General features: G+C 42.1%; 1 protein-coding gene across 1 annotated transcript in view; it reads right to left on the bottom strand.

Moving 5' to 3' along the window:
* The window catches only part of PRICKLE1 (prickle planar cell polarity protein 1), a 66,562-nt gene extending 55,088 nt beyond the window's left edge, over positions 1-11,474 (bottom strand). Inside the window, exon 1 of the mRNA XM_055807113.1 lies at positions 11,208-11,474. The gene's annotated coding sequence lies outside the window, so the exon portion shown is untranslated. The remainder of the gene's footprint in view (positions 1-11,207) is intronic.
* Between the last annotated feature and the right edge of the window lie 10,509 nt (positions 11,475-21,983).

The following is a 21,983-nucleotide window of genomic DNA, read 5'->3' as shown; positions in this document are numbered from 1 at the left end:
AATACATCGTTTCCTATGCACCCTTCTACAGTGCACCAATTTTTAATCATTTTTTCTCTTCCTGAAGAGGACAGAAGATAAGACATCTGCTGGCATTATTTAAAATGTTGCTTTACATTCCTGCCCACCCTCGTACACACTTTTGTCCTTAACACATGCATATTCTTAAGAGTTTTAAACACTTTCTTACAGTGTACACCATGAAATGGGCCTATAACTGAATAGAAGGATTACTCAAAAGTAATTTGTTCATTTTCCTGATCCCATCCATTTTTGCTTACTGCCACAGAAGACATGGGTGCCAAGCATCTCTCAGAGGCTTCTTGTCAGAAAGCATTTGTGTGAGAAAAAGCTAGCTCTTAAAGACACCTGGAATAGGTTACATAGTGACCTACTCAGTAGTCTTAATTTTTAAGATACCTACATGCAAATCAAGACTGCAAGCAAATGGCTCTGGAATTATTTACTGGAAAGATTGCTTCCTAAATTTTACCTTGGGTTCACAGCTACTTCCAAAACAAATTTGTGTCTTACAGAAATGTTGTGCCATCCGCTCTGTATTTTGTGTTGACAACTCCTCAAAATTTTCTCTAAACAAGTTCAAGCTCTGGATCTCCAAAGACATCTCAATTTCCTGAGGTCAAGTCTAACATCACCCGTTTCACAAGAGGAGAATGTTACTTAAGTTTCTTCAAAGACTTCGGTCACAAACTTTACATGATATTGTCTTTGACTAGTCAACCACTACAACTGATAAAAAGCCAGAAGCATGCTCTTTATTCCCAAATAATTCTCAAAAATTTCTCAATTTCTCTGCTACATCCATGAAACTGATAAGGTGCTTCATTCATATTGCCTGGCAAAGATTTCAGTCTTTTTTCAAACTTGCTGTATATACCAATTTGCATTAGAGACTGATTTGCCCCAGAGATTCTCATAGTTTAGCTACAGCACCCTTTTCTTTCTCTTGTACCCAAAGATGACTTAAACAGACCTTATGCTTTGAAAATTATACCAAAAAGTAGTTTGTCTTCCAGAAATGCACTGCAGCCTCCACAGCAGTAACTCTCAGAAGAGCTTAAAAATGCTCCAAAAATAGTATGACAGAATGAGTCTCAGCCATCTGATTAAAAATTAGTAAAACTTGCCACCAGGAAGACTGCCTGCACATCACTGCACTTGCAAGTTCCCTACTCCACAAGGACTGCTCTACCAGAACAAAGTTGAGAAGCATCCAGCTGAGAAGTGCTTATTTGATTGACAAGCATATGTATCCCTACCATACTCACTTCTCTGCTCTCACCACTCCTCACATCAGCTATAGGTAAGCGCTGCTGCACATAATCACAGCAGCAGCGAACGCCACACCTTGGTTTAGTCTCTATCATCATGCTACCTCATGACTAGACAATAGTTAAAAAAAGCCACAGTTAAAGCTACAATCAATTGACTATGATAAGTCAACTATGTAAAATGCTTGACTTTTCCCAAGGTAATCAAAGCAAAACCTGTCAGGGACAAGGAAGAACTCACTATTGGAATTAACAGCTGTAGTCATAAGGTTGGAAGCCCTTTGTACATCACCTCTGTGGCTGGGAAGCTACGTTGAAGATTACAGTCTGCAACACTACAACCCTGTGCAGCAAGCTTCTGTGGCATCTTCTGTCCCTGATACTTCATTGACACATAAGGCCACCACATACTAGGTAAGCAACCTCTTAACTTTTAACTAGGTAAGCAAACTCAACTTTTTTTTGGGGCGTGGGGGATTAAAGTTGAAGAGGAAAGCTCAAGAACTGAACAGCACAAGAGGCTAAACACCACAGGGTTTCCACTCTCATGATAATCAAGTTAGAGATAAATTTTAAGCGATAAACTAAGCCTACCACATTCTTCAAGTTTAAAGAGACTCCCTTGTGGACACCTGCGATTTGTTGCTCAAGCAGAAAACAAATTCAAATAAGCCAATAGATCTACTCCAAGTTAGAATACATTACAAGAGTCAACTATTTCACGTTATTTTTTTTAACCTGTAGAAAGAGGCAGTCAAAGCAATGTTTCAGTTAGGTAGAGAATGCTGCATTAATTTCAAAACTAAACAGTGGTAAAGCTGAAGTCTGTTGCACTGGTTAATGAATGAGGTGACTGTTTTCAAAGATATCCACACATGTACAGATCATAGCTAGCACAAACAGTTTTTACAGCACTGCTGTATAATCCCATTCAGTTATTTGACTACTGATGGTAGTTAAGGACCATAATCCATTGCCAAAAAATAAACAAGTATGAACAACCACCAGAACTTAGGCAATGGCAGAAATTGTGTGTAGATATTCCAGGTTTATTGCCAAGTACTTCACTGTTCAGAGAAAATTTGAAGCTGAAATAAATTCTTAAGTACGTACAAAACATAAGAATGGAGCCAAACACTTTACAAGCATAGGGAAAACAACAATAACCAAGAAATTTTTGTTTATGTAGAATTAATATCTTGAACCTGGATAATGAGGAACAAGATTCACAGATTAGAACTAGTAAAGCAACACAAAACCACAAAGAAAGTTTAAGTTGTATGGACAGAGCCAATCCAGCTTTCTTTCCTTCGAGACTTGCACAGAAATACAGCTACATCCCAGACTTTTTGTATGATCTGACCTAGTGAGCTAAGTACTTTACCATGCATATTGCATATTAACTACCAAAACTGATGCAGTAGTACTGAGGTATTAAATCAAAGAAATGTGCATCATGATTAGGGGTACCAGCTGTAATGTATTACATATGAAAATGAAACATTATGTATGAAGAGAAACAAGCATAGCAACTCATATCTACAAACTAAAGTCACAGTGGCACACTGAACAATTTTAGGTTAACCAGACTCACTTAAAAATAGAAACCAGAGGCTGGTCTCTTCTCTCACCCCATTTTACATGTCTTTACTTCCACTGATTTCTAGTGGAGTTCTTCACAATTTATGCCATTGTGAGAGGAGAATCAAGCCTTGTGTGTTTGAAAGGAAACAGCAGATGTTTCCCTCCAGAGTGCAGGGGGAGATTTTTAAAAAAAATCCACAAGTATATGAACTGTGAAACCAACAGAGTACACAAGCAAAGGCAGGCAAAGAGGCTCTAGCTGGGGGTGGGGGTGGTGAACTTGCAGGATGCTTTTTTTTTTTTTTAAGACTTAGGATTGGTATTAAGTAATCAGAAGCCCAATCATTAAACTGGCTTTAAAATAAACTTTTAGAAATAAATATTGCATTCTTTTTCTGACAAGACATCATTGATTTACAATTTCTTACAGTTATTCTATAAAATGAGGAGCAGGCCATTTTATTTCTGAAGGACACAGACTTTCCATTCCCAGAAACTGGGAAGTGTGGGGAGAGGTCTGAACTATTTGCATCACTAGAAACGGTTCCTAACCATCACTCACACCCAAGCTCAAATAGATTATCTCTCAAAACCCTTCAGTATCATCCTGACAGCTATTATTACAATAGTTAGAAAGAGCAACACTTATGACTGGAACTGAAGTCCGACAAAGTACTAGACGATTTACAGGTGACAAAACCACTGCATGGTTTGGACCTATGGCACAACACAAGCTACAGCTTTATGGTCTGTTTTTTAGAGTAGCAGCATGTGGTTAGGAAGCTCCTCTTTCACCACCCCAGTGAGCAACTCTGCACACGAATACAATCATTGTACTGGTCTGTACTGATTTGGGAACCTCACTTAAACACGAAAACCCCCAAACGGTCCCTGGTCAAGCTGTGCCAGCACAACTAAGCAACAGTGGAAGGGAAATAGCTTGAGTATTTTACAGAGGGAATATAGACTCATTTCATTGCTTTATCAGGTTTGCATACCATAATAATGCAAGACTGAAGCCATTCATACCCATTAAGAGTCCAACACCAACAGAATGTTACTGTAATTGCCTCTTTGGATATGCTTTCCCTTCACCTGTGTGCACAAACTGTGTTGTGGCTCACATACCGTTTTTTGAGTCTGCCCCTGCATCCCAGTAGGAAGACATGCTGGCAGCTTCCTTTTAAAAACAAGTCTAGATTCTCTTCTCACAATTGCATTAAATGTTGGCTGATTTAGTACATGACAAAGCAGGAAGACTGTAAATGCATAGAACTACACAAAGGAGAATGACTTTACCTGCGGAAAAAATGTTGCATAATTCAAGATATACCTGCTGATTTTCATGAGACCTGCTTTTTCAAAGCATTAGTCTCCTTCCAGAGGCCATGGGAAGGTAGAGACACCCCCAAGAACAAACACATATGCCCTTGAATATCCCACTTTGAGTATTTTGGAGCTAGTATTTAGATGGTGAACACTGACTTAAAGTGAATAAAAACAACAAAAAAGCAGCCTTAAATGAACAGGAGCCCGATATCACCTCAATTCCTAAAAAAAGCCACCAAGCATACCTTTGTGTTGCTATATCACAGTTGCAAGAGTCCTCATCATATCACTACCTCTTTACAGCATCAGCTCGAGGCTAGCATGACATCAACTATTAGGTCAAAAAGGTTTATGAACAACTACAGTATGATATGAGACAGACAGAGACACATTAAAAATGAACCTACCAAAATTACAGCCTAAAAGGTGGCAGATGCAGAACTAGACTGTAGAGCTCAGTGTCAGGGTAGATTTTGCAGAGATCTGAAAAGTGATAAATCTGCAGCAATGAAACAGATGCCTGCTTGTCACTGTGGTCACTTCAGTTCAATCAAATACCTGCATTGCTGAAGTGCAGTATATTAACAGCTACTCTAAAACCGCAAGAGCTGTTCTTGCATGAAATCAACGGTTTCACATAACTAGAAAATCGTATATTGAGAAAGAAACAGGCTATTAGCCTGGACAACTGAACGACAGTTTTACACCACCTGAAACCCCCTGCAAAGATTGTCCAGGCAGATTGTCTGTATGACAGATCAGGGGGTAAAACTTGTGATGTTCACTGGATTCACAAACAGCTAACCTGCTCAGTAGTACCCTTCATTGTGACTGGTTCCACAGCTTTTTGGCAGCTCATACTTGAGCATAACAGCAATATGTAGGGCTCCCTCTTAATATGTGGATGCTTTCCAGCCTCACCCAAGTACACAATTCCTTCCCCAGTGCCTCCTAAGAGAAAGCCAATGCCCTGCAAAAAGGGGACCTGCAGTGTAAGATCCAACTGTGGAGAAAAGCTGCCATAACACAACCACTTATGTTTTAGGCAGCTCACATTTCTCCTGAATAGTAGTGGTACCTCCTAACAGATACCTGCTGAAATCCAAATGTACACTAGCTGCTCACGGGATGGAACAAAGCTGCACCCTGGGTAAAAACATCCTTACCAGGTTGGAAGTTAATGTACTTTTCCAGTACCTTGGTATAGATGAGAGCCTCGTCTGCTTTCTACATGTCTGGCAGTACTTTTAAGAATTTGTTGGCTATTGGCCTGCCAAGCTGTTTAGGCTTGTAAGTTCCTTTGCACTCCCTTTAAACGATTAATTTTGTTAAATATAAACATATCCTCTGTGTATCTTATTCCCATATTCCATATGCACAGAACAAACTCATTTCAGTCCTAGGATGATTAGGAACTCAATATTTATCACACAGATCCACCATGCTTTGCAAACAAGATCGAAGAAAACCCTTTCACAATGAAGTTATCCATATGATCTTTCTGATGAGCAAAGCATGAGAAAACAGTTCAAAGCTCTCAGAAGGCCATATGTATACTTTTACAAAGGACACCTGCAATTTACCAGTGAGGTTCTAGGCCTAGCATAATTAATTTAGCAGCCTGGATATATAGATGTAAATACACTAGGTTCAGACACTTCTTCAATGCCTTCATAAAATTTATTTTAAAGTATATAAATATTCATACTTTGACTAGTCATCTCAGCATGTGAAGTTTTTCTTTTTCTACAAGAATACAGATTCCTGCAAGGAAGTTGAAATAAAGTAAAAATATATTAGTCCTAAAGTATGCACATAAACACATGCAATTTTTTATATAAACACTTTTGAACTTCTGGGTAATTAACTATAACACTTGATTACAAGAAGAGATCTTTAAAAAATGTCTTCACTAATCATGCACTAATTTTTAACATACTTGAAAACAAGTCAGCTTTTACTGAGGTTAGGCAAGTTTATCCACACTTGAAAGTGCAAGGCGGCTTTCAGCTTGTGCCATGGTTATTGTATGTTTGTGTTGCTACAGAAAAGGGCCATGGGTGAGGGCAGTGTCCGACTAGCCCATGCGCTTGACAGGTTGAGCAAGAGTGCCTGGGTGCCTCGGCAGAGCCTCTTGCTGAGCTAGCACCATCTTTGTCACAGGAGTACTTTGTTAATGAAGAGATTAGGGGAGGGTAAAACAGGTAAAGCTGAACAATTACAGCACATGTGTCAGAGGTGGTTTATATTGCCCCAGTGAATGGAATGGGAATACAGATGAGATGTGTGCTTTGAGAAGTGGTATAGCAGTATCTGTCTGGATACGTTCAAGGATTCAACTGCAGAATTCTTAACATGTAAAGTTTTTCATTTTGATCTTTTTAAGACTAGCAAAAGACGATGCAGCTTTCCAACAGAACAAAAGGATGTAAGAATCCTACCATACAGCATGATCTCAAGCCTATGTTGCTATATTCATAATTACATGTATGTTCTTATTTTCTTTTTAAAACCCTCAAACACCTTCAGAAGGGAAGATATTTGGAGAATAAAGACTCCTTTTAAGAAAATTTAAGGGACTAACATCACCCTGCTTAAAACCTGTAAGTTTTATTATACACATCATGATATTGACATGCAGATTTTTAATCATGCCAGTTGCAATTATACAAATCAGTGATCAAATCCACTGAGAAGTCAGGATTTGTATATACCACATTAACACAAACATTAGACATGGATTTGGCATGTTAACAGTCAGAGAAGCCTAGTTCTGGAATCATATAATACTAAGACTGGAGCTACTTGATGAAAGATGAGAAGGCAACAAGCTTAAAAAGGTGGTTATAAAAACATCACAGGAAATGAAATTTATTTTAAATAAAAGCAAAGCAATAATATTTCAATATTTGGATGGCAGTTTGAAATGCTTTTTTGGCCTGCAGCTGCTCCACAGAGCCAATATTGTATGTAACTGGAAATATTTCAAAAAAACAGAATTGTTACTAAAGTTAAAGATTGCAATTGCAAGCTGTGGGATATAGGCTTAGATAAGAGGGGCAACAGAATAAAATCATCACAGATATAAACCTACAAGCACACTCCATAATACCCTTATCACTCTAGTTCTACCAAGTTGGCAATAGAGAACAAGGGAGTAGGGGGTGGGGGGAAGGAAAATGAGGGAGAGAAGCACACAAGGCAGAACAGCAAGAGCTATCAAGTGCTATAAATCAATGTTTCAAACACAAACCTTAGACAAGAGTACACGACTTTGGTACAGAACAACTGAAATAACACAGTTCCAGCTTTTGTTGATGTGTAATCCACTGGAAATGAAAGACCTGCCTGAGAGACCGTCTACCTCAGGTTTACTAGCTAGCAAAACACTCTGAACTTGATAGGTTCAAAGTGATCTTGAAAAGCAACTCACCAATCTTATGGTTATATTGAAGAACTTTTAAGGAGTTAGCCTTCCAGGCAGAGTTCCAAGAAAAGGTAAACTAGCTAAAAGCTGTCATTTACAGATATTTTAAAAATACTAAAAATGTTTGCATTGGCTCATACCTCTTGTATCTTGGCACTTCACTCATTTTGTACACTTAAAAAAAACCTCTTTGCACAAGAACATGCTTGAAAGTATTGTCAGTTTGTGCTGAGAAGTCAATTTGCTCATTCAAAAAAGTATAATGTATTTAGTGGACAATATAAACAAGCAAAATACAAAGAGGAAGAGTTATAGCAGACCACTTTAAGTTTTCTTCAGTAACTGGAAATACTCTTTGACAACAAACCAGCAGCCAAAGCAGCCAGTTTTCTGTAGAAACATGTAATTTTGGCAAATGGTCATCTGATAGTCTATCCGGGAATTTGTCAGAAATGCCACGCTTCAGTGTGTTATCACTTGCACAACATGTTTCTTCCCATCAATCTTCAGCCATAAGGTAGAGGGGGAAAGATGAGCGATAGCTGTGCTGTATCCTTCCAAGCTGGTTCCTCCCATACAACTCCTAATCCAAACAATTTAAGCGCACAAGTAAAAGCTACTAATTTCTGTAAACATTTCCAGGAGCAGGACCTAAGCATGCATGGCTTATACCAAGCATATGCTAACGACAACAGCTAACCTCAAGTTTACCTCTTTTTAAACAGCATAAGCAGAAAACTGTGCTGGCCAAACTGAAGCTTAAGCCTTAATATAAGGGGGTAAACTGAACACTGATATAAGCCACTTGGTCATTATGCATACATCTCGTAATCAGGGAGTATTAATGCAATATTATATCACAGAACAGTTTTCCCAGAAACACAAATTATAAAAAAAATATGTTTCTGAACATGTTTTTGTACCCCAACAGCAGGGATGTCTTTACTTCAGGACAAGGTAGCAGTAGAAAAAAGAAACAAAATCCAGCTTGTTTTAAATGGACTTCACTACTGCACATACAATTAACACTGGAATGCACAAGACATACCATCCAGGCAAACAGAGGCTTTACATGTAAGTGGCAACTCTTGGTCTGCTCTCTTGGAAACTGTGTAATACATTGTCAACAGCCGCTACACACAAGATCCACATTACAAAGCAAAGGGACTTCTTTCAGGCTAGGATACAAAGGCTGCAGCAGAAAGGGTCAAAGCAATCTGCAAAGCCATAAAATGAACCAAAGCCATTTAAATTACTCTGTAAAATGTAGACATCCATTAGCATAGAAAAGTTTCACAGGAAAACAAAGTAAAAGCCGTCTGATTTTCATATGCTAATTAATTAAATATGCCAAATGAATTTAATCTCTTATTATAACCATAGGGGGAGACAGACCAAACTCTTGAAGTTCTGAAAAGCCAGGTCATTAGCGTGCCAAGTCATTCTTCAGATCCTCTCCTTGTAATACACATTTACATTCCCAGCTTATTATATAAGTAAAACCTGGCTCTCCCACTCCCTCCATTTCTCCTTTGGAAGACACTTGCTATCGCCTGCTCCTGTATTCTAAAAGTCTTATTAAATTTCAGAAAGAACTCGCTTGCTAGGAAGAAAAAGCACAGAAGCTGTTTTGCCAAAAGCCCGAGTTAAGTGCCCTGGTCCCCCTAAGATGTAGAATAAGCTAGTTGAAAATTAGATTAATAACATTCTTGCAAATATGCATGAAAATCCACGCATAGTTTGTAGTCTTTAAGTTCAGATGACATTTCTAGCCATTTATTGCCTTTCCAAACACGAAAAGGATTCCAATGTTTACATAAGGTTCTTCTTGCTTAATAAATCTTAAATTGAAACAGATTTTTTTTTTTTTAACAATTACCTTCTTCAGAGTTATCATACTACAGGATATTAGGAAAAACCAGACTCTCCTGTTGCTTTTACCCACATCTGACTCCAATCTTAATAGTTTAGCTATTAACCCTGTAAGGTCCCCCCACACACACACCTTGCCCAGTTGATGTTAAAATTTTTATACGACTGATCTGGGCTTACTCATTGCAAAACCTTTTGTTACACAGAAAGAGAGCAGCTCCGTGGACCTTGATTTACAGGACACAATTAACCGTGTTGTTGGCAGAACTGCACCAGCCCAGCTCACCCGGGCCTCTGCAGTGTGAAATGAAAGAATCTGTCACTGCAGTCAGAATCACTGCTCTGCTTCTTTCTCTCAGTTCCCTTACCAAACCCACTCTGACCTGCTGACATTTTGGGATGCAAACTTGGCTGCTGTGATATACCTGTTCTGTAGAGAAGTAATAGAAGTAACAATAATTCCTCCTAGAAACATTAGTAACTAGAACTAAAGGGGGGGATGGGGGTGGGGAACAGCACCACCACCACATCCTGCTGGAAAATCTCGGTAGTCACTCCGACTTTGCCATGCAAAACATGCAGTTTAAAGACCTCAGTTACCAGCTGAACAACGAAAACAGGGAACTCGCCTAGCTGTAACGCTAGCCATTTATTTTTTGCCACCTTTTAGGTTTTAGCATGCAGGGAATATGCATTGTTAACCTTTAAATCCTCTGTATAAACATTTCTCTGAGAGCTTGTAAAATATCCCCCGCTGCGTTTCCTGGCTCTCCAGTTGATGGCATTTAGAAACACTGGTACTGGCGGGTGCTTTATTTTGCTTTCCGCGGCCACCCCGCTGGGGTACAATGACAGATTCCCGTCCAAGGCCAGACCTGGCCGCCCCAGGCTCGGACCACAACGAAGGCGCCCGGGACTCAGCCCAGCCGCGCCGGACGTTAAACGGTGGCTGCTAGAGCTCGAAATCCCGCAGCGGGCTGAGATATTCTGGGAGAAAGGGCTCGGGGGGCGCCCATCGCCCGCCCTTCCGCAGCCCGCTTCGCTGCCCAAGGTTAAAATACATACACACTTCGGCGAGGTCCGTGCTGCACCTCAGCCCCGCTGCCGGGGGGGGGGGGGGGCACCCCCCCGGTAACACACCGCGCCGGCAGCGCGGAGCCCCGAAAGGTGCCGCCCCCCCGCTCCGGCCCCGCTGGGGTCGGGAGGGCCCCGGGCGCGGACACTTCGCTGCGAGTAAAGCGGCAGGCGGGGGCCGCCTGAAGCGGCCAGTTGTCACCCCGCTAACAGGCAACAGCTGAGCTCCCGCATCTGGACCCTCACCCAGACCGGCGGCCCCGGCCCACCACGCCTCCCGCTCCGCCAGGCGCACCGAGCCGGCGCCGCACGTCCCCCCGCCCCGGCCCCGACAGCCGCCGCGGGGGTCGGCGGGACCCCCCCAGCCCGCTCTCCAGAGCCTGCGGCCCCCGTCCAACAACTCCGTGCTGGGCGGCGCTACTCCAGCGGCGCCGGCTCCGGGCGGCTCCCCACTGAAGGCAAACGCCCGGCGAGGCGCAGGAGCCCCACCGCAGAGCGGGATGCTGCGGAAAGGGCTCCGCCGGCGGCACGGTCCCGGCTGCGGACGGCGCCCCGCCAAACCCGCCGGGCGTCCCGCCGCGCCGCTGCGGGCTGCCCGTCAGCCCTCCCCGCGGGCAGCCGCCACTTACCCTCCGCGCAGCGCGGCCGAACCGCGGCGGCGTATTCCTGGGCGGCGAGTGGCAGCGGGGGGCCGTCGCATCGACAGCGCGGCAGGCGGGCACCCGGCTCTGCCCCGCGGAGTCAGCGCCGGCGGCAGACGCGCATCTCCGGCAGCACCGCGGAGGGGACCGCCCGCCCGGAGCCTCGCCAGCCGCCGGCAGCCTGCGCCGCCCGCCGCGAGTGGCCGAGCCCCGCGCCCGCTCCCCGCCCTAATGGGGCTCTGCCGCCCCGCGCCCGGGACAGCGACATGCGCGCTCCGCCGCGCCCATTGGCTGCCGCCCGCCAATCGCCGTCGGGCCGGGGCGGCCGGCGGCTCGGAAAACCCGGCGGGGCGGGGCGGCGGCGGCGGCGGGGCGCGAGGGGCGGGGCGCGAGGGGCGGGGGCGCGCCCCGGTCCCGCCGTGCCCGTGTGCCCGGCGCGGGGGCGCGGCTGCCGCCTGAAGGGCGGGGGGGCACGGCAGCGCGCCTGGAAACCGCGCCGGGGCTGGCTGCCGCCCGCTGCCGCCCCCCGGTCAGGCGGAGCTCCGGGCCCAGCGGCTGGCTCCCCGCCGCCGGCTGCTGCCGAGGGCGCAGGGAAGGGCAAGGCACGCGGGAGGTTGGCCCGCCGGTGGGTGCGGAGGCGGGCGGTGGGGCGGGTCGGTGGGCTGCGGGTACCCACGGGTTGCACGCGGGGCACTGCTGGAGAGAATGGGCCCTCGCCCCCCTCAGCCCTTGCCCTCACCGGCCCTCGCCCTCCCGGCTGCTGGAGCATGGCCCCGGGGGGCTGACGGGGGTGGGCCCTCCCCAGAGCCAAGTAGCCCTGATGCTAGCGTGAACAAGATGGCAAAACGAGTGCAGTAGGGATTACAGGGACGCGGGAGCAGGCAGGTATACATTTAAATCCCTTCTATGGTGACCGGCACTTTTGGAACCTGTGCAAGCTATCGGAGTGTGCAGCCCTTCTTTCAGTTGCTCCCACCTCACAACCTTTAGGCGACATGAATTGCACTCCCGGTTCGCTGGTGACCTCGCAGTGCTCGAATCCTCTATGAAAAAATCAGAGAAGGATGAGTAGCGATGAAAACGTCTGACTTATGTTGTATCTTTTTCTACAAATGCAAATTGGAAAGTGAGGTAATTTTACCAGGGTGACTTCTATAGCTATCACAAACTCGCCCCACTTGGTGAAACAAATGTGTTTGGAACTCTCAAAGCTTAATATAAAGCTGAAATTTGGTCTGTTGTGTGGCAGCGTCTCTCTCAGTTCTCCAGACAAGGAATTATTTGAGGTTAGGAAATGACAATTTTCCCTTTGTGTTTTGAAGCATGTTTGGTTTTCCTGTGCTAGCAGAGTAAGTTTGTTATCTGGAATCCAATCTGGTCAAAATCATCTTTCTGTACCCAAAAAAATAAATATGTAACTCACAGGAAACAACTTTATTACAGGTAAGAGCGTTAAACCTGCTTGATCACCTTAAAAGTTTCAGCAGTTCTAACCCTGGGTGCTCTACTCTGCCGTTTCCTTGCAGCCTGGACCTAGAATCAGCATTGCCCTGCCGAACGCCTCCTTTTAAATGCTAACCAAGTCTGAAAAAAACCACTTCCAGATTGCATCTGCGTGGAAGTTTCAGAGGGAAAGCAAAGACGCTTGTACAGACAGGTGAAACCTCAGAAGAGGCAGCCTCTATCACTCTTTCCATCACAATGAGTTTGGATTTCTCCTGTAATTTAAGAAAAAGAACAGAAAGGATGAAGTACAAGCGTGAAAAAATGAATACATTCTCAAGAAAAGGATGGCAAAAGTGTCAAAAGGGCTGCTTGTAGCCATCTGCTGCTATGGAGCTGTTTGTCCCTTGTCCTGTGTTCTTCCCTGCTACCTATTCAAGCATTTCTGTAGCGCTTATCACGGAGATCTAAATACGTTTAGGCTGTGCTGGCAGCGTTGCATGATTTCCGTCATTTACTTCTTCCCACTTCAGGTTCCAAAGGCATAGGAAATAAGATTGCTTGGCTTCTAAATAACCTTGTCAAAGGTGTTTACAGTCATATATTAGCAGATCTGAATCTGGAATGAAAGAATTTATGGCCAATGCACTCTTTTAAGTTGTGTATCTGTTTATCTGATCCTCACTTACAAATGCCTCTAATTAAGCTATAAACCCTTAGTTTCTACTTAACCATATGGGTAGCCTGGGAAGTTTGCTACAGTAATGTAATTTACCCATTCTACAGCCATGTCTGCAATGCAAATCCAGCATAACTGCTTTAATATTGTCACAACCTGCTCTATTTTTCACAGCATGGACAGAAATAAAGCCTGTCCAAGTTACCAGCTGTAGTCCTGATGAAAAGGTGCAGATAGTTTTGTCTTTGGACCTACAGGACTTTGTGTCAGGGAGAAAATACGCCCATAACCCTGCAAACAGTAGGAAATAAGATGAAAAATACAATCTGAAAATGCAAGTACTGGGGAGAGAGTTGTAATAGTCTCCATTATTTTTTTGCACTTTCTGTGGGAGTTACTTGGCTCTCCTGTGATTTTGTTGCATTCTACCCTTGGGTACTGTTCGCAGTTTTTAGTTGCATACACTTTTCATTCACTTGAAGTCTGGATAGTTTGAGGATTGGGTCTACTCTGCCCTGGATTGTGTTGACAGAGGGTATAAGGAAAACTTGCACATAAAAAAGGCCCAGAGTTACAATATCTATTTGTAGATCTTAAACTTCTATTAAATATTTCAGAAATACTTATGCAAGAAAAAAACATAGAAACTACTGATGCGTAAATTTAAAAGGGGCTTGAGTCCCAGCCTTGTTACTGTAACATAGTAAAACGCCCAACTTCCATGGGGGTTTTGTAGACACAGTAAAAACTCCAACTTCCTATTTTATGAAAAATGTATTCTAAAATATGTTCTATAGGATTTTTCTCTAGAAAGCAATGCTGCCAGTTATCATGAATTTCATGTAAGAAATATGGTGTTTGGTTTATGTTACAGGAGCTTGAGATTTAAAAATGTGAAAAGTTTTTGTGTGATTTTGAAGTAGGGGCAAAAGCATCCTTATAGGTTCACACAGGTACCTTGAGAGGAAATGCCTAGAGCAATCCATCAGACCATCTTTTCCAATCCTGCCTCTTCCAGTGAATACTTTAAATATTTCTTACTCTCTTTAAAGTATCCCATGTTTTCATATTGAAACCTCACATACAGAGTTGCGACTGCAGCTGCAGGTAGGTGAACAAAACCAGCCCTTCAGCTAGGTAGCAAAAATACAATCTAGCAGGGATGTTGCTTTGAGGCTAGCCCGGCTTGGAAGAGATGGCTGGACCAGATGCCCCTAGAGGTCCCTTCCAACCCTGCTCCTATCATCTGCAGCTGTTGGATTTGGCCAGTACAGAAGACACAACTCAGACTATGCCGTTTCATTACTACAGCAGTTCAGGTACTGGGCAATAGAAAAAGGCCATGCCTGGAGATGCGGAGTTTGAGTGAAGCATAGCAGACTTTATACTGACATTAGGCCACCCCACATGTGTCTACCTGGCGCGTTTACTGTGGATTTAAAACAAGATTTGTGTTAGATTAGGGGCAAGATTTTGATTTTTAGCAAGGTCAAATTGTACTGGTTTGTTTTGTTGTAGCCTTTCTCTGTGGTGTGGAGCATAGACCAGCTTCATTTGGGGATTTTGGGGGAGAAACAATGCTTTAATTTCTGCTGCTTACTTTCTACAACACTGTACTTTCTCCTTATTTCTTAGTCTTTCTTCAGGAAGGGAGCCCACAATGGGTATGATGGCCATTCTTTTCCTGTTTGTACTTCTAAGTACCAGTAGGAATGCCTCAGTTTCCCTGTTTGCATGCAGAGAAAAACTGTCTTACACCACATGGGTCTTGTAAGGTTTAGTTAATCTTTGTGCAGCACTTGAGCTTTTCAGACAAAGCTGTATAGAAGCACATCAATGATTAATATTAACAAGAGCACCTTGTTCTAGTTCTGCTTTGGTGTTTCTGGGACACTTCAACTGGAATCAAGTCATGTGAACTGGCAGAAGCAATTAAGTATAAATTTTCAAATGCCGATTCTTATAAATCCAGCTATTTTCTTTGGCTTGTACCCAGCAATATGTTCATTATCGGTTGTATAGATTTGGCTTAAAAAATCCAGCTTTAATAGTGAGTTTTCAAAATGTTACTGGTTAAGAGGGCTGCTTTTCCCACCACCTTAGCAGGTGTACTGCTTCCCTGCCCTGTATCCTCAGGAGTCTCAACAATCTACATCAGACTTACTCCAAGTGCTGGATGGTCTTTGCAGGGTAGTTGAAAAGCTGGTCATCAGCTTTTCAAATAAGGGATAGGCAGAGGAATACTGTGACTCCATCTAAGTGTCCAGGTTTGATTTCTTTTCCCATGTAAACCTGGGTGTAGCATGCATGGAGGGAAGGAATTGCATCCTGATACAGAGTCAGGAAAAGCTGGAATGCATGCTTGCATTTGAGAGAGGGGATGGCTTCTCATTTTTTCCAGTTCAAGTATTGTTCCAGGGTAGTGGAACTTTACTTTTCCGATTTATTTTTGCAATAAAATGTTTTTGCAATAAAAAGGAAGAAGAGAAAACTCCTTTTCTGATTTATTTTTGTAATAGTTCTTCATTCTCGTGTAAGAGCTGTCCTGCTGATTTTTGCCCTGTTTGTTTGGTTTGGCCTTATCCTATCACTCCATAACTTTTTCAGCTTTATGGTCCATCCTAATCTCTGTTTAAAAGTTAGCTGAATCCTTGCGTGGCCAGCTGAAAAAAGGTTCATACAGATTTAATTCCCAGGCATCTTCCCTAGCTGTTTAACATGTCCTCTCTACCTGGGCTAAAATGTTATCCTTACATGAAGGCTCACACCCTGCCTTTGATCACAAACTTCTCAAGTGTTTTTTTTTAGTCTAGGACTAGGATAAAACGAGTAACTCGACTGAGGTGAAACCCCCGACATGTAGTTTACAGTATATGTAATCCCTCTGCTGTTTCTGAGATCTGCTGCTGTGCCTTGTGCTCTCTCCTGCCAGAGCTGGAGTCAGTCCTGCTAACTGCAGTGACGTTTGGAGCAGCTTTTGGAAAACATCCCAATGTTTCTGTAGCTATTCCAGCCATGGATGATTGTACTCTTCCTTCTGAGTGGTCTCAGATGAATCTAGTTATATTCAAGAAAGCATGGCAAAACTCCCTGCATTTCTTTAGTTCCAGATGAATACTCAGAAACCCTGGTCCTTTGCATATCTGTTTCCCAGTCCCGCCAGGCATTAGACCCCTACCTGTATGCCAGTGAGGCTACCATGGGTTTTTGGCAGTGTTTTCCCCAAGAGTGTGGCCATTTCATTGCCTGGAGGTGTTTCTGTCTGAACAGGAGACACTGAGATTGAGCAACCTTCTGTTGTCCCTGCTTTGAGAGGTGAAACAGCTTTGAAAGCATATGTCTTGGTCCCACATCCATGAGACACTTGATGATTAGCCATTTCATAAGATCAACCCAGATTTATAAGTACCACTCAGAAAAAAACTTGATAGAAGGCAATAAATATTATTTTGGATAAATATCCTTGATGATTTTAAGAATCTTCTGTTCTTATTACATTCAATTTACTTAAAAATTACACTTTGAGAAGCCAGGGTGTTAGAAGATAAGGATAATACACCATGCCATTTGTCCTTTTCCTTCTCTATAATGGCACAAGTTTAAAACACAACCCTAACTTGATTAGCTTTTGTTTCACTGTATTACGGTTTTAACATTATTTAAACATAGTTCGTTATTTAACTGTGCAGAAGATCTTAGTCTTTTACTTAAATGTAAATTGCAAAGTACAATCGCTAAACAAATTGATTGAATACCATTGATTATTCATCAAATAATTGTGGCAAATCATGTAATCAATTATTCATCATCCTCAGAGAAGAATAGATGACATGAAGAATAAGTTGTAATTAAGGTAAAACACTATTGGATTCTGTACTGATAATTTCTTTTGAAATTACAATTCTTGCAATTAAATCAAATTGAAATTAAAATGTGAGTAACCTGATTGAGACTGAGTAATGATTGTACAAAAGTGTAATCTGCTAGAGTTTATTCACGTATGGGGACACAGATGACATTCACTGCCTGAACTATTTTCTGGTTTTCCCCATGCTTTACTTCTGTCTAACGCAAGGATGCTGATGTGATTATAGATTTTAGTCTCCTCCATTATTATGTGACCGACACACCAGTTACAAAAAGTAAAACACATTCTTAATAACAGATTAATCATTTAATTCCTGTGCTAGATTTATCTTTAGCCTAATTTTGGGTTTTTTTTTTATACTAAGTGCCACCCAGAATCTAGATTCCAAATGAACATGGATAAATTTACATTGCTGTAAGGATTTGATTTTGCACATCTTATGGAGTTTTGATTTTATTAATTGATTTATTATTTCCATGAATACAGGACCTGACCTGTGGACATTTAAATCAATGGAAAATCTCCTTTTGTCTTCAGTCGTGTAACATACCTAAGAAAAAGTATCTCTAGGAAACAATAAAAACATCAACATTACTCTTCATCAAAACCACTGTTAATGAAACAATTTCTCAGTCAATTTGACTCAAGTAAAAGCGAAGTCTGATCTTGAAGTAGTCCCCAACATGTGTCAATGCTGTCTTGAAATATGCAGCATTTTTTGACTGTCACACTAAAAATGAAAGGAATGAAATGGTCTTCCACCAGAGGAAGTAACCTGGAATGTCAGTAATACAGCAAATTGTGTTTCTTTTCAAATTCAAAAAATATTTCAGAAGAACAGATAAAGTTGGGGGATTTGTTAACACCAGGGATGAGTTGTTCTCTAGAAGTAATCACTATTCAATCTATATAACTGAACGCAGCTATTAGTTGCAAATAATAACCTCACATGACATTGTTTTGATGCTGATAGGATGAGTGCAGTAATACACAGAGTACAAATATTTAGGCAGATTTGAAATTCATGTACTTGGAATATGCTTTCAGTTATGATTAAGAATATGATTTGGATATGAGTTGTCTCACAGGTTTTTAGGTCTTTTTGCCTCAATGACATGCATTGTAACCATCAGTTCAGCAGCCATAAAGGCAAAGGTTGCAGGTAATCTGCACGCACATGAAAAAATATGTTCCTAAATAGCCCTTGTTTTGAAAAATGAAAAGGGGGAACAGATTTAAGTCAGACTTAAACAGCATTTTAGCTAGACCGCTAAAGTGAGGCAGAAATGGTAATGTCATCAGAAGTATTTCTCTTCTCTCTGCTCTCTGCTAGACAAAATGCATGTTATTAGGTCTTTATATGAAGTATCAATAAATGAATTATTTTCAACATTTCTTGAAAGTAATTTTAGAAAATAAATATGAAAAAACCAAAAAAACCCAGAGTAAAAGATACTTAAATTTATATTATTGAAAACATGCAATGAATTTGCTTTCTGTGTTTTAATGCATATCACGTTTTCAGTATTTGATGTTCTTTATTCAAATTATTTGTGTTTTCATGTATTAGGCTGCATGATGTTGATTCTCTTTTCTTATTGGGTAAAGGCACTGTACTGCTAGTGTTTGTATAGACTAATTTAAGATTCTGCTTCCTTTAGCATTTTGAAATGCATTTTCAGAAAGCATTTAAGTTGTACAACTTGGGAACATGGGCATTCATGGAAACATAAAAGCCACAAGTAAATAAATCAAAGGATGTTTTTTAGAGATGGTGAAGAGCCAGAAATCCAACAGAAGGAAAAGGGGATAATGAGTAGCAACATTTCTGAAAAGCAGAAATATTTACAGAATTTGAATTCTTGGTGTTTCCCTCCCCAGTATTTGCCAGATTCAGATATCAAGTATCTTCACTGAAGATGCAACCCGAAACAGTTGGTAATTAAGCACTGATCTATTTTTCAGGTTTCTTCTGTTCCATAGAGTGTCACAACACAATTTGCTATAGCCCTGTCAGCTCCCTTTAGCAAAAATCTCTCTCTTGGTCTAGTTAGAGGGGAGTCTTGCCAAATTTTTGTACTTTTTCATTCTCCATCCTGTAAGATTTATTTTATATTAATTGCCTCTGCGAAGTGTCAACAATTAAGTAACATGAGGTACTGGATGTAAAAAGGCATCGTTGTTCCTTTGGAGGTGTCATTTTCTCAGGCACTGCCTATCTATGTGTCAAGGTTGATGTGGAAATATGCCAAGTCACCTATTTGTCAGCTAAATATGCTGTATATTTCTTTGCTTGCATTTTGGGTAGTCAAACATGATATAATGGAAACTCCAGAAAGTCAAAACAGTGGAGTCAGCGAAGCAGGATTTGGCAAACTCACACTGATTTGGCCAGTTTAAGCTAATTGGGAAGAAAATTTCTCCGGGCTGACTGTACTCTTCAGATTATTTTGAGATTCTCCATAATACAATATGGTTTTACTATGTACATTATTTAATCGTGTCAAAGGAGAGCACATAAGCCAATGCACTTAAAACTGGGTACAAAAAATATAGAATCACAACCTTTTGTAAAATCTTCTAGCACATTTCTTTTGCATTTAGAATACAGTATTTTCTTATGTGTGTGTTAGCTGGGATCTTTTCATTCTTCTCATCATACTAATCTGAGAAATTTGCTCTTACAAAGTCCCTATTCTTTCAGCCAGTGGCAAAACTGTATCTTGAAATGTAATCAGTGGGAAATATGTCAGGATTAGTCACTACTCGTCAAATCTATGTCAAATCATGGCAATATCTCACTGACCCCTCGCTCACAATTGATCAAATGTAGCTAATACACACACACAATGTGAAAGCAGATTTTAAAAGGGGGAAAAGAGGGAAGAAATGGCGTTCATTAAGCGAAAGCATTTTCTTTTCTAATCTATATAGTTTTGAAGTTAAGCCTTGACTTAACTGAGGCAGACAATACCAAGTAGGTGAGGGGAGCGCTCTCTTTAGTGAATTTGTATCTGCACTGGTACTTTCTGAAAGGTGTTCTTGGCTTGGAGAATCAATGGAGAGCATGACAGCTGGAAGATGTTCAGGCCCCGATCTACATAGCTGATGGTGAAGAGCATGATTCCCATCTTTTGTACATCAGCCTAGTCACCAGAACTCTAACCTGAGGCTTGGCTACCTTGTTTTTCTTCCATCCACAGCTTAAGCGCTAAAATTCAGATCTTCTACCTTGCAGGGGCATGACCTGAAAACCCTGCTGGACAAACAGGGCACAGGGTGCTGGGCAGGAAAGTAACTGTTCATCTGACCAGGGAGGGTATGAGAAGGAGCAGGGCTGAGGAGGAGTAAGGAAATACAGGTATAAGACAACACAGCTGGAGACCTGGGATTATCTGCCTTCCCAGCGCTGTTTCTTGTTTCACTGGTTATTGTCTAATTCTGCTGTACGAGCATCCCGAAGTGTGAGATGCAGCTCAGAGCCCTGCTCTTGGCTGGGAGCTGCCCGTGCCCCTGGGCAGCACGCTAGCACTGTGGCTTTAGTCGCTCTCCTCAGCATCACGAGTCTCACTCTCCTTCCTGGATGGTGACACAGCTTAGCAGCAGTAAAGAGTTTTGCTCTCCCTTATTCCCTTGTTATTACTCTACTTAGGGAAATTACTTCATCCTAGGCCTGTCACTCAGCCAAGTGCTTTAAACAAGAAGGTATTAAGTAAGTAATGGATGATCACTGCAGGACATATTTAAAATAATGAAAAGTGAGCCACTGAGAGCCAAAGGGGTAACTTAAGTGTCTAAATCCAGATGAGGTTTTGGGTTGTCATTCATTAAATCAATTAGGCGTGTGTCTGGGAGCTGATTAGAAGAGATGTGGGATCTCATTCTTACCTCATTCTATGACATCTCCTATTAGGTCCCCTCCCCTGACATGCCATCCCTGTAGCACCTGCTTGCTCATAGCCTCTGCTGCTGCCTGTGTCACTGTCAGGAGGGGCCCACCAGGATGAGGGCTCTTGTTTAACAGATTCCATTCCAGAAAAGAGAACATCCAAAAATGAGGGGTGTAGTGCTGTGTCCAGAATGTTTTTTGTCAATCTGACTCCTATGAGAAAAACTTATAAGCTCTCTGAAGACTGATTTACGGTTCACAGAAACTGAATGGAAGAGAAACATGCTCCTTTTTTTTGTTCCACAAATAAAAGTGAAATATGAGGTACAGGGTGATATGTAAGTGAATATGTACAAAATGTATATGAAGTAGTGGGTATGTTTGGTGCATTAGTTTAGAGCTGGCAAACCTGGAACAAGCAGTTTCTCTCTTCTCCATTCACAAAAAAATCAAGGGGACAAAGTGCCCTCAGATACTCATCCATAACTCCTCCTGAGGTCAGTGAGAATTGGCTGTGTTGCTCTGGAAGCAGAATTTTGCCAGGAAAACTGAATCTAATAGAAACTATGCCACTGTCTTCACTGCTAGAAATTTGCTGGCCTTGCGTTATTTACTTGCCCCCCCCCCCCATTCAAATGGAAAAAGTTGACTTTGTGTACAGGTATCTTCAAGATGCTGAATTACTATCAGTGTGAAAATGACCCTTCTTCAATGCAGCAGGCTTTGCAGCAGGCCTTCAATTGCAGAAAGGCAATGCAATTCTACAATGCAGAAGATGTGGTGGAGGGTAAGATAAGGTGCTGGCAAATGAATTCAAGAAGGAGGAGATGAAAAAGTTGAGGTAAATGTTGCAAGAACGTCAAAATCAATCCAATTGTGGGATGT

The sequence above is a fragment of the Falco peregrinus genome, chromosome 6 (genome assembly GCF_023634155.1).
Source record: "Falco peregrinus isolate bFalPer1 chromosome 6, bFalPer1.pri, whole genome shotgun sequence".
In the NCBI taxonomy this organism is placed as follows: domain Eukaryota; kingdom Metazoa; phylum Chordata; class Aves; order Falconiformes; family Falconidae; genus Falco; species Falco peregrinus.
The sequence above is the reverse complement of the archived record's forward strand: the minus strand, read 5'-3'. Positions and strand labels throughout refer to the sequence as shown.